Below are 21,620 nucleotides of genomic sequence, written 5' to 3' on the forward strand. Positions count from 1 at the left end.
TCCTAAGACTAATTCTTTAGCAAATGAATGCTTCTCATTGATAAATTCTTAATTCAAAATCAATCTCTAAGCTTGTTAAGCTAGATGTTAAGAAAATGGCTTTTTATGCTTTTATGCTAATAAAATTATGGTAAACTTATGATTTAATTCCATAAATTGGATTTAAGTCTAAGGATAGTTATTCTATCATAATTGTATTACAAAGTCTTATTCTTTCTAGAAATATTAAAAATTATCAGTAATAGCAGAGCGAAGCTATGGTAAAATTTTTAGAATTTAATACATAACTCATTTTTATGCATAATGCTAAAAGAGGACTTCCTTCCATATTCTAGGATTGGACATCCTATGCTAAAAGAATGATTTTCATCAAATTCATGAAAAACTAATTTTTAGTATTTATGCATAAATAATTAATTAAAGAAAAGAGAAATTTTAGATAAATTTATTTTATGTTTGAGAAAATTTAAATGATAAAAGAGAAATTTCCATGGCATTTGGAATTCAATCATTTAGATGGTAAAAGTGGAATTCTTGGTATATTTGAATTAATGGATATTTTTATTTGAAATAAAGAGAAATTTTAGATAAATTTATTTTATGCATGAGAAATTTTTAAATGATAAAAGAGTAATTCCCATGACATTTGGAAATTCAATCATTTAAATGGTAAAAGTGGAATTTTTGACATATTTGAAATAATGGATATTTTTATTAAAGAAAAGAAAAATTTTAGATAAATTTATTTTATGATAAAAGAGGAATTCCCATGACATTTGGAATTGAATCAATTAAATGCAAAAAGAGGAATTCCCATGATATTTGAGATCCAAGAAATTAAATGGAAAAAGAGGAATTTTTAGCATAATTCAAATTATGAGTTTTTATCAAAATTGGAATTTTGAGCATTATTAATTTTATTGGGAAATAAGGGTAGAATTGATTTTTGTAAATCCTATGAATCCTTTATTCAAAAGAAGAATATTGAATATATTTCACTTGAGAAATTTGAGAAAGAATATGAAAATATCCCATTGAGAAAAACTTTAACTAGGCCAAGCAATTGGCAAAAATTTAGAAAAAGTCCCATCATCGGTATCGAAGTAAAAAAAGCTACTAAATGTGAAATGGATGTGATGTGATGTGATGTGAATCGGGATAGATGTGAATGGATGCGATGCAATGTGAATGGATGTGATGTGATGTGATATGGATATGGATAGATGTGAATGGATGAGATGTGATGTGAATGGATGTTATGTGAATCGGGATAGATGTGAAATGGATGTGATGTGATGCGAATCGGGATAGATGTGAAATGGATGTGAATGTGATGTGATGTAAATAGATGTGAATGGATATGAGATGTGATGTGATGTGAAATGGATGTGATGTGAATCAGGATAGATGTGAATGGATGTGATGTGATGTGATATGGATATGGATATGGATAGATGTGAATGGATGAGATGTGATGTGATGTGAAATAGATGTGATGTGATGTGATGTGAATCAGGATAGATGTGAATGGATGTGAATGTGATGTGGTGTAAATAGATGTGAATGAATGAGATGTGATGTAAATGGATGTGATGTGATGTGAAATGGACGTGATGTGATGTGATGTGAATCGGGATAGATGTGAATGAATGAGATGTGATGTGATGTGAATCGAGATAGATGTGAATGGATGAGATGTGAATGAATGAATGAGATGTGATGTGATAGATGTGAATGGATGAGATGTGATGTGAATGGATGTGATGTGATGTAATGTGAATCGAGATAGATGTGAATGGATGAGATGTGATGTGAATGGATGTGATGTGATGTAATGTGAATCGGGATAGATGTGAATGGTTGAGATGCAATGTGAATGGATGTGATGTGTGTGATATGGATATGGGTAGATGTGAATGGATGAGATGTGATGAGGATAGATGTAATGAGATGTAATATGATGTGACTAGATGAGAATGGATGAAGCACAATGGGAATACATATGATTGGATGTGGATTAAGCAATGTGAATTTTCACCTGAGGGAACAATGCTCAAAAGGTGAAAAAAGGAGTTTAATATCATGGACCTAAGAGGTGAAAGAAGTAGATATTGTTGAGTCTAGTGAAAATCCCAAACCAATCTTTATTGCCACACAGACCTAACCCTACAAGAGGAATAAGAGTTGAGTACACTTTTGAAAGAGTTTAAGGATTTATTTACTTAGAACTACAAGGACATGAGGGAGGTGTTGTCTCAGAAGTGATTCAATACACCATCCCTATCATGTTTAGGAAACCCTCAGTTGTATATTTCAGGACATTTAGGTGTGACCATTTTATACATGTTCTAGACTCATCTAGAACCAAGTTTCCAAGAGTAGAAAGTGTATCTTCTTGGGGTATAGTATGGAGTCAAAGGATTAATGACTATATCACCCTAAGGAAAAGAAGATAATTGTCAGCCGTGTGATGTGTTGTTTAAGGAACAACCTCCTCAGGTGGAGGAGAGGGTTCCATCCACAATATCATTCAACAAAGAAGTAACTGAGTAGACACAAGCACCAGTGACAATACCAACACCACAAGAGGTGGATTCATCAAATGATGAATAAGAGAAGGTTGCAACACCTCATAAAGGGCAATATTCTAAATGGGTAAAGGATCTCTTGGATGGGAATGCTATGCCAACCAATCAGAAGAGCCAGCAACTATTTGCGAAGATCCAAGATAGCAGAGAAGTAGAAGACGGCCTCCGCTCACATTGTCAATATGGCCTTGATGGTTGAGATAATGAAAGTACAAGAGCCAACCAGCTTGGAGGAAGCGTTAGCATATCCGAACTAGAGGGAGACCATGGAGTTAGAGTTTGACTAAATTTTGAGAAACTACACTTGGGATCTTGTGACCGTGCTACATGGCAAGGGAATGCTCCAAGTGCAAGTGTGTCAAATGTGCAAAACCGAACAAGGGAAATGTATAGAGCAACTGAAGTGCAGATACCACCACCTATCCTACCATCACAACTATCGGCACCTAAGGTAATGCAAATGGGAGGTAACCCCAGAATTTTTTCTGATGCAAGGGAACCCTAGTACCAATGTTCTAGACGACAGTGCAATGGAAGGGTAAGGATATTTATGCCACAATAAGGAGAGCTCCACTGGAATGTTATCACTATCAAGGACCTCATGATGTGGCTAAATGTCTTCTCACAAGGCTAATAGAATAAACCTAAAAAATACCCAAGTAAGTACACACCCAAGGTTAAGTTGTGTGAAATAACACCAATTTTGGAATTTTGGAAAATTTTCACAATTTTGGCACTTTTCCCTTTGGTCAATAGATGGAAATCTGAGAGTATTTCTTTTGCATAAAGTTATGAGTTAGAGATTCTAGAAGATGTTGTTCCTTAAGTTCAAAAATGGGAAGTTTTTTGAGAAAGAGAATAGTTGCTTCAATGACTTGCATGGAATCTCATTATATAGGTGAGGCAGAGAAAGATTGCAATAAACTAGAGGTAGAGATTTTAACTATTTTAGTTAAAGTATTGTAATTTTTTTAATAATTAATCTCAATTAGTACAAATGTTTAATATTTTTTTTTCTAAACTAATCAAAATTAGAGAGAGAGAGAGAGAGAGAGAGAGAGAGAGAGAGAGAGAGAGAGAGAGAGAGAGAGAGAGAGAGAGAATGTATGGACTTTATATAAAGTAAGAAAAACAATTATTCAAAGGATGCAAGTGTACACAACAATAATTATTGCAAGTTCTATTTCCATTACCAAAACCATGGTTACAAATGTTTAAGTCCCATTATCCATAACTAATGTAATCTATAAACCAAATAACCATAAACATCCAAAACCTAGCCTTATAATAGTAGGCCAAACTTGGGTAGGGAACCAAAGTATTTCACACTAAGTTGTAAACCAAAAAAAAATGCATAGCTTCATCACCTCTGCTGATCGCATAGAGTTACATGTGTAAAGTTCCCATTGAAAAAATCTAGAAGAGTGCTTAATCTTCATGATCTCCCTCCTCACACTATCATTGGCACAGGTGGTATCAGCAACCTCTAAAAATGCTTGAGATTTTGAGATGGACATCACTTGATTGAGTGATTTGGGAACAAGAGTCACTTGTGGTATGTGTCTTCTTTTGGTCCATTTTGTCATAAATGATGCATATATATTTTGTTGTATACAACTTTGAGTACATTATCCAACCATATTATACATTTTGACAACTCATTTTCTACAACATATGTCTCCTTCTGTGTAAGCAAGCTCAACTTGGTTCTTTGTTGACCGTAATTTCAACTTAATACATGTGTGACACTTGGAAAATGTGCTAGTTTTGGAGAGAGTAACCGCCTGAATGTTGTATTCCACATTTGGCAGAAAGTGAAGAGAGGATTCCCATCTCTAATCATGCTCTCGTATTTTGCAGCACAATTGACAAGGTTTTCAAAATGTGCTAGTTTTGGAGAGAGTAACCGCCTGAATGTTGTATTCCACATTTGGCAGAAAGTGAAGAGAGGATTCCCATCTCTGATCATGCTCTCGTATTTTGCAGCACAATTGACAAGGTTTTCAAAATATTATGATTAGTGAATGGTGTTACATCATCAATGTTTTCAAAATATTATGATTAGTGAATGGTGTTACATCATCAATGTTTTCAAAATATTATGATTAGTGAATGGTGTTACATCATCAATGGGTGTGTAGTACATACCTCATCGAGTGGCCTTTGGAGAAATAAGGTCATTGCTCGCAGCTCCTCGGGGTCTAGTGGGAGAATTAAGAAAGGGTAACGAGTAACGTGAAAATATGCAGTCGGCCTCAGTTTTGTTAGAAGGAGTGACACTCGAATAAGGATTTAGGAGCTTACTAGAGAGGGATGGAAAAAAAGGATAAGTTACATATTGGGATGATCTTGGGGCTTCTTCTAGCCTTTCCCCTAAATTAGGTGGTGGATGTGGAGGTTTAACGGTCTTCATAAACTCATGGAGGTCATTGATTTCATTTGTGGTGACATTTGGATATTCAATGTGGGTGTTATCAAAACCAAAAATGAAACTTGTCAACATGATCTCCATATGTTTATGTATATTTATGTATGTTTCTATATAGTTTAATAATACCTAATGGATGACACAATGTAGATTCAAAAAGGTTTAAGTACTGATGTGTATCATAGACCTCCACCCACCCATGGCTTATTATCCGTTGATAGCTATGAGCCACAACCTTGTAGTTGGCCGGTGTGGATGGCATCACATATGGCATGAACAGGTTGAGTTTATCAACACTATCATCCAAGATAACAAATTGTTGTAGCACCTAACACCAACTACGAAGGTTGAGTATGATAGGATGTAATTGAAAAAAGAAAATATTAGATGGGTTAGTAAGCATGGCATCTCCCCTAAGGATTCCCATGACTAATGTGGGGTCCCCATTCCTTTATGTGTTTTGATGGATTAGTGTTAAGTCTCCTAAAGTGAGGTCTTCAGTAATGTTAATTTCATATTGAAGCAAGGAGAGGGTTAGTGTAGAAAAAAATAGAGTCTGAGTCTGAGGGAGCCCTTCTTTTTCTCCTTGATGTATGAGTAGAAGACTTTGCTGAGAAATGCAATGTGTGAGGGTGCAACATGGATAGAGAAAGGGGAGGGAAGCATGCACATTAGAAAAGGATAGACTAAGGGTACATTGGCAAAAGGATAGACTAAGGGTACATTGGCAAAGGTTTGTTTCTATGGTCCTTTGTAAAGATGAAGTCAAAGGTCAAAAGTAGTACATGGAAAGTGCAAGGAGGCACATATAATTTGAGCATTTATGGACACATGGGTGGTACTAGGGTGCACACATATTGTGAGTTTGTATGGTCCTTTGTAAAAGATGAAGTCAAAGGTCAAAAAGGTAGCACATGTAAATTGCAAGGAGGCACATGTAATCTAAGCATTTATGGACACATGGAAATTGCAAGGAGGCACATGTAATCTAAGCATTTATGGACACATGGTTAGCACTAGGGTGCACACATCTTGTGAGTTGGGAGCTCCATGAGAGCTATAAAAGGATGTACTTGGATCAAATCTCATGCATTGAGATTATGTGGGCTTGTGATTAATGACTTGTCATTATCTTGCTATTAGCTTAAACACATTTGGGATTACTTAATTCATATGCTTAATAACGATTCCCATATGCTTTGATCCTCCATGAGTTAAAATCATACTTGATTTCTCAACATGATATCAAAGCCATGCCTCTACCTTCATCCTCTCACTCATCTAACACATCATTAGCACAAGATTAACCCACTAATCCTTCATCTCCATTAAAGTTGTCTCAAGCTCTCTGCAGCACTGCTCACTTATCTTCATCTTGCAAGAGCTACGTGGCATCATTTTTATTGCAAATTGATTCAAAAGAAAGGCAACAAATAGGGCTTTAAGATCCCTATCAGGATGAAAGTTGGAGCCTACAAGCGACAACATTGCTGCTACAAGGGGCCACTTGCAGAAATTGCATGTTCATCTATATGTCAGTCTACATGAACTATCCTAGAACAAATCAATCCAATTGATGGTCATTAGCTGCACACCCCATGATACTCTTTAAGCTCCCAAGATCTCATGGACATTGATTATTCCTATGCCACTACACGAAGCAAACCCTAACTATTGGTCAAGCTTCCCATTGAAGGTTCTCAAGGTATCTTGATTAACTTTAGTTTAATTACATCATTAAATTTTTAATCTTGGACTTAATCCAAGTCATTAGTAGAGAGTTAGTTGGGTGTGTGTTCCAAAGTGCATTACCATATTATCATCTACCATTTGGGTTATCTCAAGAGCAAGTGTTTCTAAACACCAAGGCATTATTTGTACTTCAAGCATATCCTAAGCATATTACAACGCTTATGCCACATGAATCAAAACACATTAATCCATCAAAGCTAAGCACTTGCATTCCCAATTGTATTGAGATTAGACACTGACCTTGAGTATTACTCAAGTGTTAAGACCTTCCCAATTGTATTGAGATTAGACATTGACCTTGAGTATTACTCAAGTGTTAAGACCTTCTTAAACCCTAAAAATGACTACTTCATTTGTGCTTGATAAGTTCAAAGGGGAGTCCTTCCACACATGGAAAGTTAAAAATCAAATTTATGCCAATAAAAATGTCCGGAGGATGAAGGGGATGAAAAGAACAAATGTGTAAGCCGAAATGAAAATGGATTAGCTATCATTGCATTAGGATTGGGAGATGGATTTATCCAAGCACAAGAATAAAAGCCACCATCAACAAAGTCATCATCATCGACAAAATGTTTTCATTAAAAAATGTAACTTTTATAAATGTGGCCAATCTAAGCACGTAAATTCACGACCAAGAGTTGGAAAAAATGTAACCCTTTAAAAAACGTGGCCAAATGAGCATGCTTGGAGTAAGTGTGTGAGGGAAAAGAAAGAGCTCTCAGGAGGAAAGAAATGGGCAAGAGCCACTGAGTCATCCACAAGAAAAATGAATAAGCTAAAAGCCTCTGAGTTCAAGGTGGAGAACAAGCCAAAGCGCCCAAAGGATGCTAGTAAATAAAGGGCATGGCTCCTAAAACTCCTGGTTGTAACCCCTCTCTCCCAACATGTAAAGTGTCAAGACAAAGCTAATAGTGTAGCCCATGGAGAAACCTAGACAGAATGCTCCAATGATATGAGTATGGAGTGTAGCCCAAGTCAATACATGTTAGGTTTTAGACCCTCATCACATTGAGGGGAGGTGTTGAGTATGGAGTGTAGGCCAAGTCAATACATGTTAGGTTTTAGACCCTCATCACATTGAGGGGAGGTGTTGAGAAATGCAATGTGTGAGGGTGCAACATGAATAGAGCAAGGGGAGGAGCATGCACATTAGAAAAGGATAGACTAAGGGTACATTGGTAAAGGGTGATTTGTATGGTCCTTTGTAAAAGGTGAAGTCAAAGGTTCAAAAGATAGCACATGTGGAAAGTGCAAGGAGGCACATGTAGTGAACATTTATGGCCACATGGTTGTCACTAGGGTGCACACATCTGGTGAGTTGGGAGCTCTCCATGAGAGCTATAAAAGTGAAGTCAAAGGTTCAAAAGATAGCACATGTGGAAAGTGCAAGGAGGCACATGTAGTGAACATTTATGGCCACATGGTTGTCACTAGGGTGCACACATCTGGTGAGTTGGGAGCTCTCCATGAGAGCTATAAAAGGATGTACTTGGATCACTTGTAATTATCTTGTTATTAGCTTAATCACATTTGGTATTACTTTGGTAGCACATGGAAAGTTCAAGGAGGCACATGTAGTTAACATTTATGGGGCCACATGGTTGGCACTAGGGTGCACACATCTTGTGAGTTGGGAGCTCTCCATGAGAGTTATAAAAGGATGTACTAGGATCAACTCTAATGCAATGAGATTATGTGGGTTTGTGATTTCACTTGTTATTAGCTTAATCACATTTGGTATTTCTTTAGTTATATTCTTAATCATGATTCCCATATGCTTCGATCCCCATGAGTTCAAATCATACTTGATTTATCAACATACTTAGCTAGAGATCCTCCCTTATTTCCTGGGGTCTTTTTGTGCTTGCATGCATGTCATGATGTTAAGTGGTGTCACCACCATCCTTGATCATACCCCAATCATCAGTCCTATGGTTGGGTTAGTGGTCAGCCATGTCTCTCTTGTGCTTTTATAAGGACAAACCTTAATTAGGTGGTCAATTTTGTATTTCACATAACTTAACCTTGGTTGTGTACTTACGTGGGTAGTTTGAAGGTTTATTGTGGCTCCTAGTATCTCCAACATGTTTGTTTCCATGTATCCTTGGGTCAAGTGGTATTGGAACAACTCCCACATTTTTGTTAATATCATTTCATCAAAAATTATTTCTCTTAGGTTCTTTTCTGGTAACAACATGCCTCTCACATAGCATACTCTTAGAACTCTGGGGTCCTCAACACCACATCTACTTCTACCTTGGTGTAGGTTTTCCCTAAATTTTCCCTTAACAAATAATCATTGAATGAGAGAGGTGCTATGAGTGTGGTGGTCAGGCCTTCCTGACACTCCTTTGAAACAGGTTCTAGAGGTGGCACTGTCAAAGGCATGTCTCTTTGCTAATTTCCTATAGAGATCTAAGCTCACTTTCTTGGCTACTTCCTATAGAGATCTAAGCTTACTTTCTCGGCTAATTCCTTATGGAGATTTAAGCTCAGTTTCTCCTATTCAAGCCTCTTGAGTTGGGATTGCACTTTCCTCATTCTTTCTTTAATTTCTAGCTCCCCTGGAAGTATTTTACTCATCCTTTGGGCACTTATAGAATCCCTTCTAATTTTGGGAGTAAGTTGTACCATGAGATGATGATTGCTCTCCCTTACTAACCATTCATCTGCCAATTGTTGCCCTATGCTCCTAGGTCTTCCAATTTCTATTTCCCAATCTAATCTTGATGGCTCCCTTGGCATCTTGTGGAGCTTCTCTTTCAGGCTCATAGGTGTATCCTAGGATTCCTTGAGCTAAGACTATGAATCCACAAGATAGTCTTGGGGAGAAGAAGTGCCCATGGTTTCCTCACTTCTTGTTGATTCAATAGAATCAAGTCTCTGCAATCTAAATACACTCCTTTGTGTGCTAGCTGAGCAAGCTGATTCTATGCTTCTTTGGTAGGAGGATCCTGGTTGGTTTGATACATCGTCATGAAGGGCAATGTCATCACACCAACAAGCCTTCCCGACCCTAAGTGCATAAGAATGTTTTAATTGGTAAAATTTTTAATTTGCACATAATCGAAATCACTCAAATCTGCAATCACCAAATTCTTACAGACTTACAAGTGTGGTTATTCTAGGAATCACGGTAAAAATTACTTACACTTTCAATTGTTTGAACCTACCCCTAGTGTCAAGGTGTCCTTAGGAATTCCCATGAGCACTTAATTTGATGAAACTCAAAGTCTTAATTGACTTGATTTTTCTAGGAAAAGAATCATGGCCATGATCAGCTCTACAGAATCTTGGGGATGATTTTTACCTTAAGAAGTTCAATGAAGGTATATATGAGTTTTTAAAGGTACCTAGTTTCAGATGACAATCCAAGAATCATGGCCGTGATCATCTGTAGAATCACGGGGTGATGATTGTTACCTTAAGAAGTTTAGTAAAGATATATGAGAGTTTCCAAAGGTACCTACTAGTAACTATTTCAGATGACAATCCAATCAAATTACAAGTAGGAACATCGTGTGATTGATGATGTATCACCGTGATTGATGACATCAACAATCACGAGCATGATTACTAGTCCCTCATGACCATGGATAAGATACGATAAGATCAAATCTAATTCGTTAGAATTAATACATAATTAATGCATAATACTGGTGATAGCTAGAATGTTAGAAAATCACGGGCATGATCAGGCATAATTTTGCAGTCAACAAAATCATAACGACTGAGTCTACAGATCGTGATGAAAAATTGATGGTTTGGGGTGTAAATCTCAAATTTCTTAGTCCAAAGTTTCTAGTTTGGTCCTTTCCAACATGAATCAATGGCTCCTTATTTTTTTATTTTTTTAGATTTAAGAAAAATAAAAAAAAGGGTGTTCACTATGAAAAGATGCAAGGGGCAGAGAGCTTGAGCTCTTGCAAGCACACACACATACACTCACAAAACCCTAATAGAGAACACACAAGGTGAGAGGCTAAAAGTCTTCTACTTTTCTCAACACTCAACACACCATATACAAGATAAGAGTACACCTAATATGAAAGGTACTCAACCAATACATACACAGGTTCTCTATAGTGTGAACCTGACTAAATGAGCTGGCGCTATAACTATGCCAGTCTCTAGAATGGCTGTCACACAGCCTATCATCCCACTGGCCGCATATCACCCAAGATCTCACCAACCATGCCAGTGGTGTAAGTGTGGGGCCTATCCCCCAGACGGGTCATCAGTGTCCACCGCCTCACTAGATGAGCTCGATATCTCAACACTCCCCCTCGAGCTCAACTCCATCTCATGTACACCAAGCGAAGCCCTGAATCTGCGGAGCTTCCGATGTACCCAATGCTTTGGTGAAGATGTCAGCTACCTGATCCTCTGTACTGACATAAACAAGGTCAAGGTCTCCTGCCAAGACCTTCTCTCTGATGAAGTGGTAGTGGACCTCTATATGCTTCGTGTGCCAACTGTATACTGCTAATGTTGTCACAAAAAATGACAACTTATCTATCCACTGATAGACCCAAATCTGCAAGTAGCTTTCTCAACCAAGCTACCTCACATGCTGCCATAGCAGCTCCTCTGTACTCGGCCTCTGTACTCGGCCTCTGTAATGGATAGAGCAACCGTAGGCTGCTTCTTGCTGCTCCAAGTCACAACAGCACTCCCCAAAGAAAACATGAAGCCACTGGTAGATCTTCTGTCTGAGATACTACCAGCCCAATCAGCATCTGTGTACCCATGTACACATATCTCTGTCCTAGTCTCATAGAATAGTCCACAATGCAAAGTAGACCTCACATACCTTAGTATGCGTCTCAATGCATCCAAATACAGTTTTCGTGGAACCTGCATAAACTGACTCACCAACCCAATAGCATAGCTCAAATCTGGTCTGGTGATCGTCATGTAGATTAAGCTTCCTACTATGTGCCTATACATAGTAGGATCCTCCAAGATCTCTCCTGAATCTGCACTCAACTTGCCATTTTGATCCAATGGCACGAAAATAGGCTTACAGCCTGTCATACCATACTTGGACAACATGTCCAAGCCATACTGTCTCTGCAGTAATCCAATACCATGTGGTGACCTAATCACCTCAATGCCCAAGAAATATCTGAGCTCCCCCAGATCCTTCATCTCAAACTTCTGTTTAAGCAAGATCTTTACATTAAAGATCTCTGCATCATGGTCCCCCGTAATGATCAAGTCATCTACATAGATGACAATAAGCACAACCCCTCTATCACCATGTCTCACATACAGCGAGAAATCTGCATTAGCTACATGAAAGCCAATAGTGACAAGATATTCAGAAATCTTGTCAGACCATGCTCTTGGTGCTTGCTTTAAGCCATACAAGGCTTTCTTCAACCTGCAAACATGCTCGGGGTGACTCACATCCTCATAACCAGGTGGCTGCAACATATACACCTCTTCTTGCAAATCCCCATGCAAGAATGCATTCTTTACATCCATCTGATGTAAAGACCATTACTTTGACGCAGCCACTGCTATCACAACTCTCACTGTTGCCATCTTGGCAACTGGGCTGAAAGTTTCCTCATAATCAATGCCATATGTCTGCGCATATTCTTTGGCTACCAATCTAGCCTTGTACCTGTTTATGCTTCCATCACTGTTATGTTTTACTTTGTACACCCACTTGCATCCAATGGCTTTCTTGCCTTCAGGCAATTGCACTAAGTCCCAAGTTTCATTTCCATATAGTGCATTCATCTCCTCATCCATAGCTTTCTCCCAACACACATTTCCAACAGCCTCATCAATGCATGTGGGCTCAACAACCTGCACAACCTTTGCCATATATGCATAGTGATGTGCCACATAACCATCATAGGTAAATCTCTGCACAGGATTTTTCACTCTCCCAGATCTTCGCAGCTTTTCATTCATGGCTTCCATAGCCTTCTTTACACCAGGTGTTCTCATAGCTGGGATCCCAAGCTCCTCATCAAGGCTCATATCTGAGCCACTAGACTCTCCATCAACATGAGAATGTCCTGCAGAAATGTCAGGCATACCAAGGGGCTCAACCACTTTCTCTTTTCCTTTACGTGATGTACTAATCACATTTGCAGGACTGGTATTATGACGCAGCCTGCCACTCCATGGTCTATCAACAAACCCACTAGATGAGGACTCTCCTGGTCCACTCAAAGACTGTGATTGCTGACCTGCAGTCTGTGCAACCACACTTCCACTCACATCAGCCCCAATAGCTTCTTTTTCAGCAGCATACCAGCTGCTCATCTTATCAAAGACAACATCCCTACTTACCCCCAACTCACGTGTAGCAGGATTATAACACCTGTATCCCTTTTGCTCAAGGGAATATCCAATAAACACACATTTTTCAGCTTTTGGATCCAGCTTAGTTCTCAGCTCATCTAGCACATGCACATATGCAATGCATCCAAAGACTTTCAGATGAGACAAATTTGGTTTTCTGCCAGTAAAACTCTCCTCTGGAGTTACATCATGTATGGTTGCAGTTGGAGTCCTGTTCATGATGTATACTGCTGTAGAAACAGCCTCAGCCCAATAGCTATGCGGCATATTCTTCTCTTCCATCAATGCTCGCGCAATCTCAGCAATGTGCCTATTTTTCCGCTCAGCAACTCCATTTTGTTGCGGAGTGTATCTGCATGTAAACTATCTCCGAATACCATTCTTCTTCAAAAATTCAGAGAACTCATTGGAGAAGTACTCTCCCCCTCCATCTGACCTTAGGCACTTTACATATTTCCCTGTTTGCTTTTCAACCAAAAACCTGAAATTCTGAAAGTGAGTGAACACCTCACTCTTCTCCTTCATGAAATATACCCACACTTTTCTTGTGTGATCATCAATGAAAGTCACATAATACCTGCAGCCTCCCATAGACACGGTCTTCGTAGGACCCCATACATCTGAATGCACAATATCTAGTGCATTTCTGCTCACATATCTGTTACGTGGAAACACATGCTTTGTTTGCTTCCCAAATTGGCATGCTTCACATATTTTCTGCATACCTTCCACTTTAAATTTTGGCAGCCCTGTCACAATTCCTTTTGTCTGCATAGACTTCAATCTCTGCACATTCACATGTCCAATCCTTTTATGCCAGATGTCTATGTCTGCAACAATTCCTGAACCATTTGCAAACATCGCAGCACTCATTTTAGGCATGTCTACATTCAACGTAAACATTCTGCCCACTCTGTTGCCTTTTGCAACCAACCTGCACTTGTCTTTAAAATCTTCAACATAACACCCATCATGGTTAAACCGAACCTGCAAACCCTGCTCAATCATTTGGCCAACTGAAACCAGATTCTTTGTTATGTTTGGAACGTGAAGTACATCTGCAAGGTACTTCACTTTGCCATCCTGCATAGACAATGGCACATCTCCAACATGGGCAATTGGATGAGCAGTGTCATCCCCTGTTTCCACAAAACCTGGTCTTTCCGGGTTTTTCATCTCCTTGAACCACTCCCCATGACTTGTCATGTGGTTCGAAGCACCTGAATCCACATACCACACATCATCTTTTTGTGCTGCTTCAACATTTTCAGACATGGCATTCACGACATGCTGCATAACAAACAACCTTTCATTATCCTCATTATTTTTGCTTGAGGATGCATAGTTGTTTTGCTGCACTTTTCCATTTTGCATGTCAGCCTGCTTCTTATAACATTCTGCCTGCACATGTCTAGGCTTACCACAATAATAGCATTCACGTGCATCATTATACTGCCTTTGCCAATTTCCACGGCCTCTTTGACTCCCCCTGCCTTTGAATTTGCCTCTTCCACCTGCGTGTTGTTGTTGTTGTTGTTGTTGTGCATTTTGGGACTGTTGTTGCTGCTGTGCTGCTGTCCATAATTCTGATTACCTGTTCGGCCACCTCCTTGACCGCGTCCACGGCCTCCTCTACCTCGTCCTCTTTGTGGACTTGTGTAGAAGGCCTGTTGCTCTGAACTGTTTTTGTTTTGTGAAGACTGTTGGTCTTCACCCAAGCTCTTCTCTTCTATAATCAGCATAGACACCAAATCTGTAAAGTTGGGAATGTTTTCCCGAGTCTGAATAGACGTCTTGAACGCCTTGTATTGTGGCCCGAGACCACGTAGACAGATCTCCACCTTATCATCATCATCTACTGACACACCAATAGATGCAAGGGATTCCACAATACCCTTTATCTTCAACGCATAGTCATTCACAGACATGCTCTTTTTCTCCACAGTATGAAGTTCATTCTTCAACTGTATCATACGTGCCTTGGTATTTGTTTCATATAGAGCTTTACCAAGGTGTCCCACGCCTCCTTGGGGGACTTGGCATCCTGAATGTGCCCAATCATGGTGTCCTGTATACTAATGGAGAGCCAATACATAACTTTCCTGACATCTGCAGCAGTCGGATTTATGTCCAGTATCTCCGGTGCCTCTTCATGCTCACCTTCTATGTAGTCCCAATAGCCCTTTCCCATCAGGAAATTCGTCAACCTGAACCTCCAAGCATGGAAGTTATTCTTATCAAGCTTCTCAGCCACAATCTGAGTTATCCCATCATTTGACATCTTGGTAAACACACAATTTTACTAGAAACAACACTCTAGTTTGTCCTGCACAAACTACTGTATTTTTCTGCAGTGGTACTGTAGAACTCTTAAATGTCACAACCAGTGACTTCAATGTGCATACATACACCCAATGGCAACTGTTGACCTCTTTGCAGAACCCACAGTGTTTGCACAGTCAATCTGTCTTCTTGCAGTTCTTAAAATAGAGTTCTGCAGAGAATCAATGACTTACCCGTAGTGCTCGAAATCGCCTGCTTTCTGAAAAACGGAGGTCCAGACGTGCCTGAAACGCGTTTTTGGCCCTTAAAATTCTATCCGATAGGACCATATAGTTGCCCTATAGCTTTACTCCCGCGAAGAAAGCTCCTCAATCAGAGATCGTTTGCCGGTGCCTCTCGTAGAGCTCCCGACAAGGGTGTAGTCACCAACACAAATAGGGAAGAGTAGTTGAAGCTCTTACCCTCGTACCACTTCCTCTGGTTCTCTTGCTTGCAGCTCAGCCCTTAGCACGAACCACGCTCTGATACCATGAAAAGATGCAGGGGGGAAGAGAGCTTGAGCTCTTGCAAGCACACACATACACTCACAAAACCCTAATAGAGAACACACAAGGTGAGAGGCTGAAAGTCTTCTTCTACTTTTCTCAACACTCAACACACCATATACAAGATAAGAGTACACCTAATATGAAAGGTACTCAACCAATACATACACAGGTTCTCTATAGTGTGAACCCGACTAAATGAGCTGGCGCTATAACTATGCCAGTCTCTAGAATGGCTGTCACACAGCTTGTCATCCCACTGGCCGCATATCACCCAAGATCTCACCAACCATGCCAGTGGTGTAAGTGTGGGGCCTATCCCCCAGGGCGGGTCATCAGTGTCCACTGCCTCACTAGACGAGCTCGATATCTCAACACACTACATAATCAGGGTGTGATTAATGAGCTTCCACCATGCAAGTACAAATGCAAATGACTTGCTTTTTTAGCTTTTCTAACTCTTTATCATTGTAAACAATCATTCAAAATGCAAAAAAAAACAAAAAACAAAACGCCCCTTCTTTTTCTCTTTTCTTCTCCTTTCTGACAATATATCCACTTGTTTCAACTTCTCAACCATTCACACAACTTCAAGAATCCGTATCTAGGGAAGAGGGACATGTAAGAAAATGACAGGAGTATAAATAGAGTAGAAAGAGACTGGTTGCTTCTCTGGTAGTGGTGACGGTGCTAAAAATGTAAATAACTACACTACCCCTTCTCAAATGTAATGGATAATGCTTACCTTAATATGTCATGCGGAACTTATCGACTTCCAGCTTGTATCTCTTGAAGACTCCAAGATGCACTAGTGGTTGCAAGCTCCGCTCCTTTGCCTCCTTCCTCAAGCTCTCACACCAAGAGATTACCTTTCTCCATATAAGGGCTCTCACTCCTCTCTACTCTTGCACTTACAAACTTAAACACTAGAGGAACAATCGCCTAATAAGGTAATTGATGATGATGATGTATGTAGTGTCAACCAATCATTTAAAGATAAATCAACTATATCCTCTATAATGAGCCAAATGCTAATCGTTTTTTAATGCAATCTTTTATATCCCAGTTTCTTAGTGGGCCAATCGCTATCCGAACTAATCACCTACTAAACTAACCCCTATCTAACTCAATCATTTAAGGAGCCAATCACTCAATTCCTTAGTGATCCAATTGTTCCCAAAATCAATCGTCCAATCATTGACTCTATTAAAATTGGACCAATCGATTGGCCTGCTATAATTTAAACCAATCGTCTCATAGGCCAATCACTTGTATCTACCTGTAGTGGGCCAATCATTTGATAGGCTAACTGATGTATGTACTGTCAACTAATCATTTAAAAATCAATCAACTATAGCTCTTATAATGAACCTATTTCCAATTGGTTCATTTGTAGATTGAACTAATTATTGTGGAGCCAATCGCTTGAACTGTCCAGTGTCAATAGGTTGAGCATTAATTAGTGGATGCACCTACTCATTGGCCTCTCATGTGAGACAAAAGGGGGTGAGAAGCCTTGGTACATGAGCACCGAGGATTGGAATGAGGAGAAGCAAAAGCATGCAAGAGATCCCCAACGCTACAAGCAATAAGAGGATGCGGCCAAAGCCCGAATGGAGAGCGTAGAAAGCTCTCACCTTGGAAGCGGCGGCGGTTGGGACGCATTCCATATCTACTTTGTAAGTATCAATGCTTCTCTTGTATGTTTTATTTGATGTTATGTCTACTTTGTAAGTATCAATGCTTATCTTGTTGTTTTGGTACTTTTAGAATCGAGTGGTTGGTCGGCCAACAGGAGAAGAGGACATTGCTCGCCACCATAACACGTACTTTCTTTTAGAGAAGCTTGAGCGAGAAGGTGCCAACCTCAATTGGGGGTGCATTGCAGATATGGTAAGTGTGGCAAGCTTTAACCTTATGATTTGTATACTTACTTTGCCATGCCATGTTAGATCATTGTTTTGTATACCAAAAAAAGGTGAAATATGTATGTACAAGAGGAAAGACATGGGTAAGGCCACTCTATGTGGAGCCCTCACTCCTCAGGGTCAGGCATTGGTTGAAGTGAGAGTCAAAATCGTAGTCGAAATATCAATCAAAATCTACGTTGAAAAGTACGTCGAAAAAAGCATGGAAAACATAATTATTTCGATGCATATATCGGCACTTATTTCGATGTTTCTATTTCGACGCTTTTTTCGACGCGTATTTTGGCATTTTGAGGATTTTAAGCTAGTTCTAAAGCATCGAAAAAAGCGTGGATAATGGCCCCGCCTCTTGTAGTGGCTCCTCGATTTGCTCAGTTTTATGTGTATGATATAGAGCATGAATTAGAGAATAGACTTCATGGGATGCCCTCTTTAAATCATAACATTTTTGAAAGGTTGCAAAAAATGATGTATGTACATAATCTATATGCCCGTGCACTTTGTTCAATGAGAGAAATGTTGCTGTCAAGTAAGTCCACATGCAGATTTGAGAATGATCATCACTAAAGCTCGATCAACCTCACGGCAATACTTGGTCCCTATACAGGAAGTGAGGTAGCAGCTATCATGCCGGGTCAAGGAGATGATTTTCATGTGGGGCATAGAGACATTCAAATAATGTTGCACACAAGTGCTATAAAAAAATATCTAACTTGCATCGCTCATATATGCCTCTATTATATGTTCTTCTATTTCCTCAAGGAGAGGATGGTTGGCATGCTAAAATTCCACTCAATGGTAGGAATAGAGAAGGCTCAAATGAGGATACAAAGATCGTAACTCAATGACAATATTATGCTTATAGACTACAGATTAGGGAAGATACAAATGCATGCCTTCTACGTGGTGGTCGTCTTTTGTAACAGTAGATTGTTGGTGCATATAGTAGCATGGAAGAATCTAGATTAGTATGGATACGTAATAACCTGAAAGAATTGCATGCTGAAGTATACCAGGGCCTTGCAGATATGGTTAATTTAAGCGATGGGATTAATAGTCTCTACAGGCATTGCTGGATAACACCCATCTTTGATGAACATGAGGAGTTAATGGTTGAGGCCTTTAATGGTTGAGGCCTTTAATGTTGAGGCTTCTTTCTTCAAGTAGGTTTGGGTTACTTCTTCATACGCTTGAGAATCTAAGATTTGGTGTTACCTTGGTAGTATCCTTGAGCTTGTAGTAATCTTTTTGGTACCCACACTTGTTGAGTTATTAGAGTTCTTTGAGGAACTTGTATAAGCTCTTGTGGCTGTTGTTGTGGAGTATTTTCCTTCCTTTTCCTTTGAGATTTACGTCAAGCAAGAGATCTTGATTGGTGAGGCACTCAATTTGGATTGGTGCCTTCATAGTAGCCTTGAGATACAAGTAGCCGCTTTTCCACCCACATTTTGATACCATTGAGATATCTTGACATTGGTTATTGTGATGGAGATTTCTTTTTGGATAAAGGGAAAGGTTTAGTAACCCCTCTGACTTTGTTTGGCACTGAGGTGGCGGGTTTGAGACTATTGGATGTTGTTTTTGATAATGAGGCTTGGTTCTGTTGTAGGGTGGCTTTTGAGCATGCAGCCCTCTGATTTGGTGAGGTTGGTTGATTAAGAGGTGTTGTCTCCTAGGCTTTTCCCTTGAGTGTCTTGTCACTTGAGTGGAATTTGCTTGAGGAACTTATTTAAGAGTGTCGATGGAGAGGTTTTGACTCTTGTTGGGGAAGATGGATTCGGAGATGGTAAATCAGAGTTGGCTGCTTATGTAGAAGTTAGGTTTTCATGTGGAGGGGCTTCCGAGAAAGAGGCTTTTAGCTTTTTACTCTCAGCATCATAGAAAGCCCTTAGGGTTGGATCCTCTTCCTTCTTGGAGTATGGTATTGTTTTCTTTGTGTCATTGACCATGAAGATGACCATGTCACTAGCAAAGCACAATGGTGCTTGGGGAGCATTAGTCCATTTACGCCCCAAGATCATATCCGCTTCCCACACATATTCAACCACAAAAATCCAACTTGAATTCTTGGAGAATTTTAAGTAAGATATGTAGGGAGGTCCAGCTCTTCCAAGGTTTCTTCTTCATGTAAGAACATTGTCAAAATACCTATAGGAGTGGTTAAGGCAACCGTTTGCATGGATACATCAATTGAATACTTTGAGTTATGCACCTAAGCTCCACCAAGGATGACATCATACTCAAGGGGATATGGGGTAACATGGAATCAAAATTCCACATTTCCATCGATTGTTTGAGTAGAGTGCCTAAAGCAATCGAGAACATCAATGTTTTTTCTATTATTGGCACCTCTTGCAAGACCGTTGTCTTTAGGGATGATTTGTGGTCGTCCTAATGACATCCAAGTGTCTATTTTCATGATGTTATGACTAGCTCGATGGCTAATCAATGCATGTTTGTGCTTAACATCATTAACCATCATAGGGAAATCTAACCATACCATGATAGAATCTTCAAGTGGAACCACGGATGTTCCCGTGTCCGATTCGGTTTCAATTCCCATTTTGGTGTCATTTTCACATTCACTTTCATCCTCATTAGGACATTTTGAAGATCATTCGTAGGGCCTTTTAGTAGAGAGATAAAAATGAGCGCATCCAATCAAGAAGAAGGCAACGCTATGTTGAAAAATAGGTTATTTCTTTTTTCTAAATCCAAAAATTCTTCTTTCTCACGTCAAAATGTACTCTACTTACACTTGATAGTCACTTTTCACACCCGAATGCATTAAACACACCTACACTTTTGTAGGGAGGGAAAGTTCTATTTGAATCCATGTATTAAATACACCTTTTTGCAAAGGAGGGAAAATTCCCCCCCTCTCAAACTTTCTCTTGGTCTTAAACAATATCTCGCGCTCTTTTCATTTCCTCTACCTTCTGCTGCACTCCATTTTCTGAAGCTTTAGGCTTTTATACTCCATTCCTTCTTGAAAAGATGGGTAGCAAATCTTGTTTTATATCATCCCGATTTTGCCCCACTAATGCCATCATAGATGATTCAATTCCTAGGGCAAGGAGACCAAGATCATCAGTGTTTGCTATATGTATCCAACTCTCTCAATGCACAAAATAAATGGACTAAAGTGCTAATCACCAAGGGCACATGGGTCCTTATGCAATCAAGGAAGAAAAGAAAGACAAGCAACAAGAATACATTTAGGGCGTCATGGAAAGAAAGAGTAAAATACTTCAAGATAGAGACTGGAAGGACAACCATCAAGGAAGTCCTAGTGTAGCATATATATATGCATAATGAGCTTGTGCTTGAGAATCCAAATGACATAAAATTGCCCTCGCATAGACAAAACTGTAAGTAAATCTATCACTTGTCAATCTTTCATTTTCTCATAATGGTCTAATGAACTATGTAAACTGTCTACGTCTATGGTTATAGATGTGTAGCCCTCATCATATGATGAGGAGTGTTAGCCAGTTCAGTGCATCATTGGAATTATGAATGTGGTTCACGCACACATTGGTCGGCTACAATATGAGGGAAGGATCAACAAAAGCCTTGTAGATACAGGAATCTTTTTCTATGATCATTTCTACCATCTGCTAAACAAAAAACACAATCGTGGCCACTTGGAAGAGCTACCTTTGCAAGATAAGTGAACTACATGGATTGGGCTATCCCAGACCCCTCAGTAATGGAGTCAGCAAAACTTTTTAGCTTATTTTAGGTGAAGATAGCGAGAACCATGCTT

This window comes from Cibotium barometz, chromosome 47 (genome assembly GCF_041138505.1).
Source record: "Cibotium barometz isolate CiBa-2024 chromosome 47, ASM4113850v1, whole genome shotgun sequence".
NCBI lineage: Eukaryota > Viridiplantae > Streptophyta > Polypodiopsida > Cyatheales > Cibotiaceae > Cibotium > Cibotium barometz.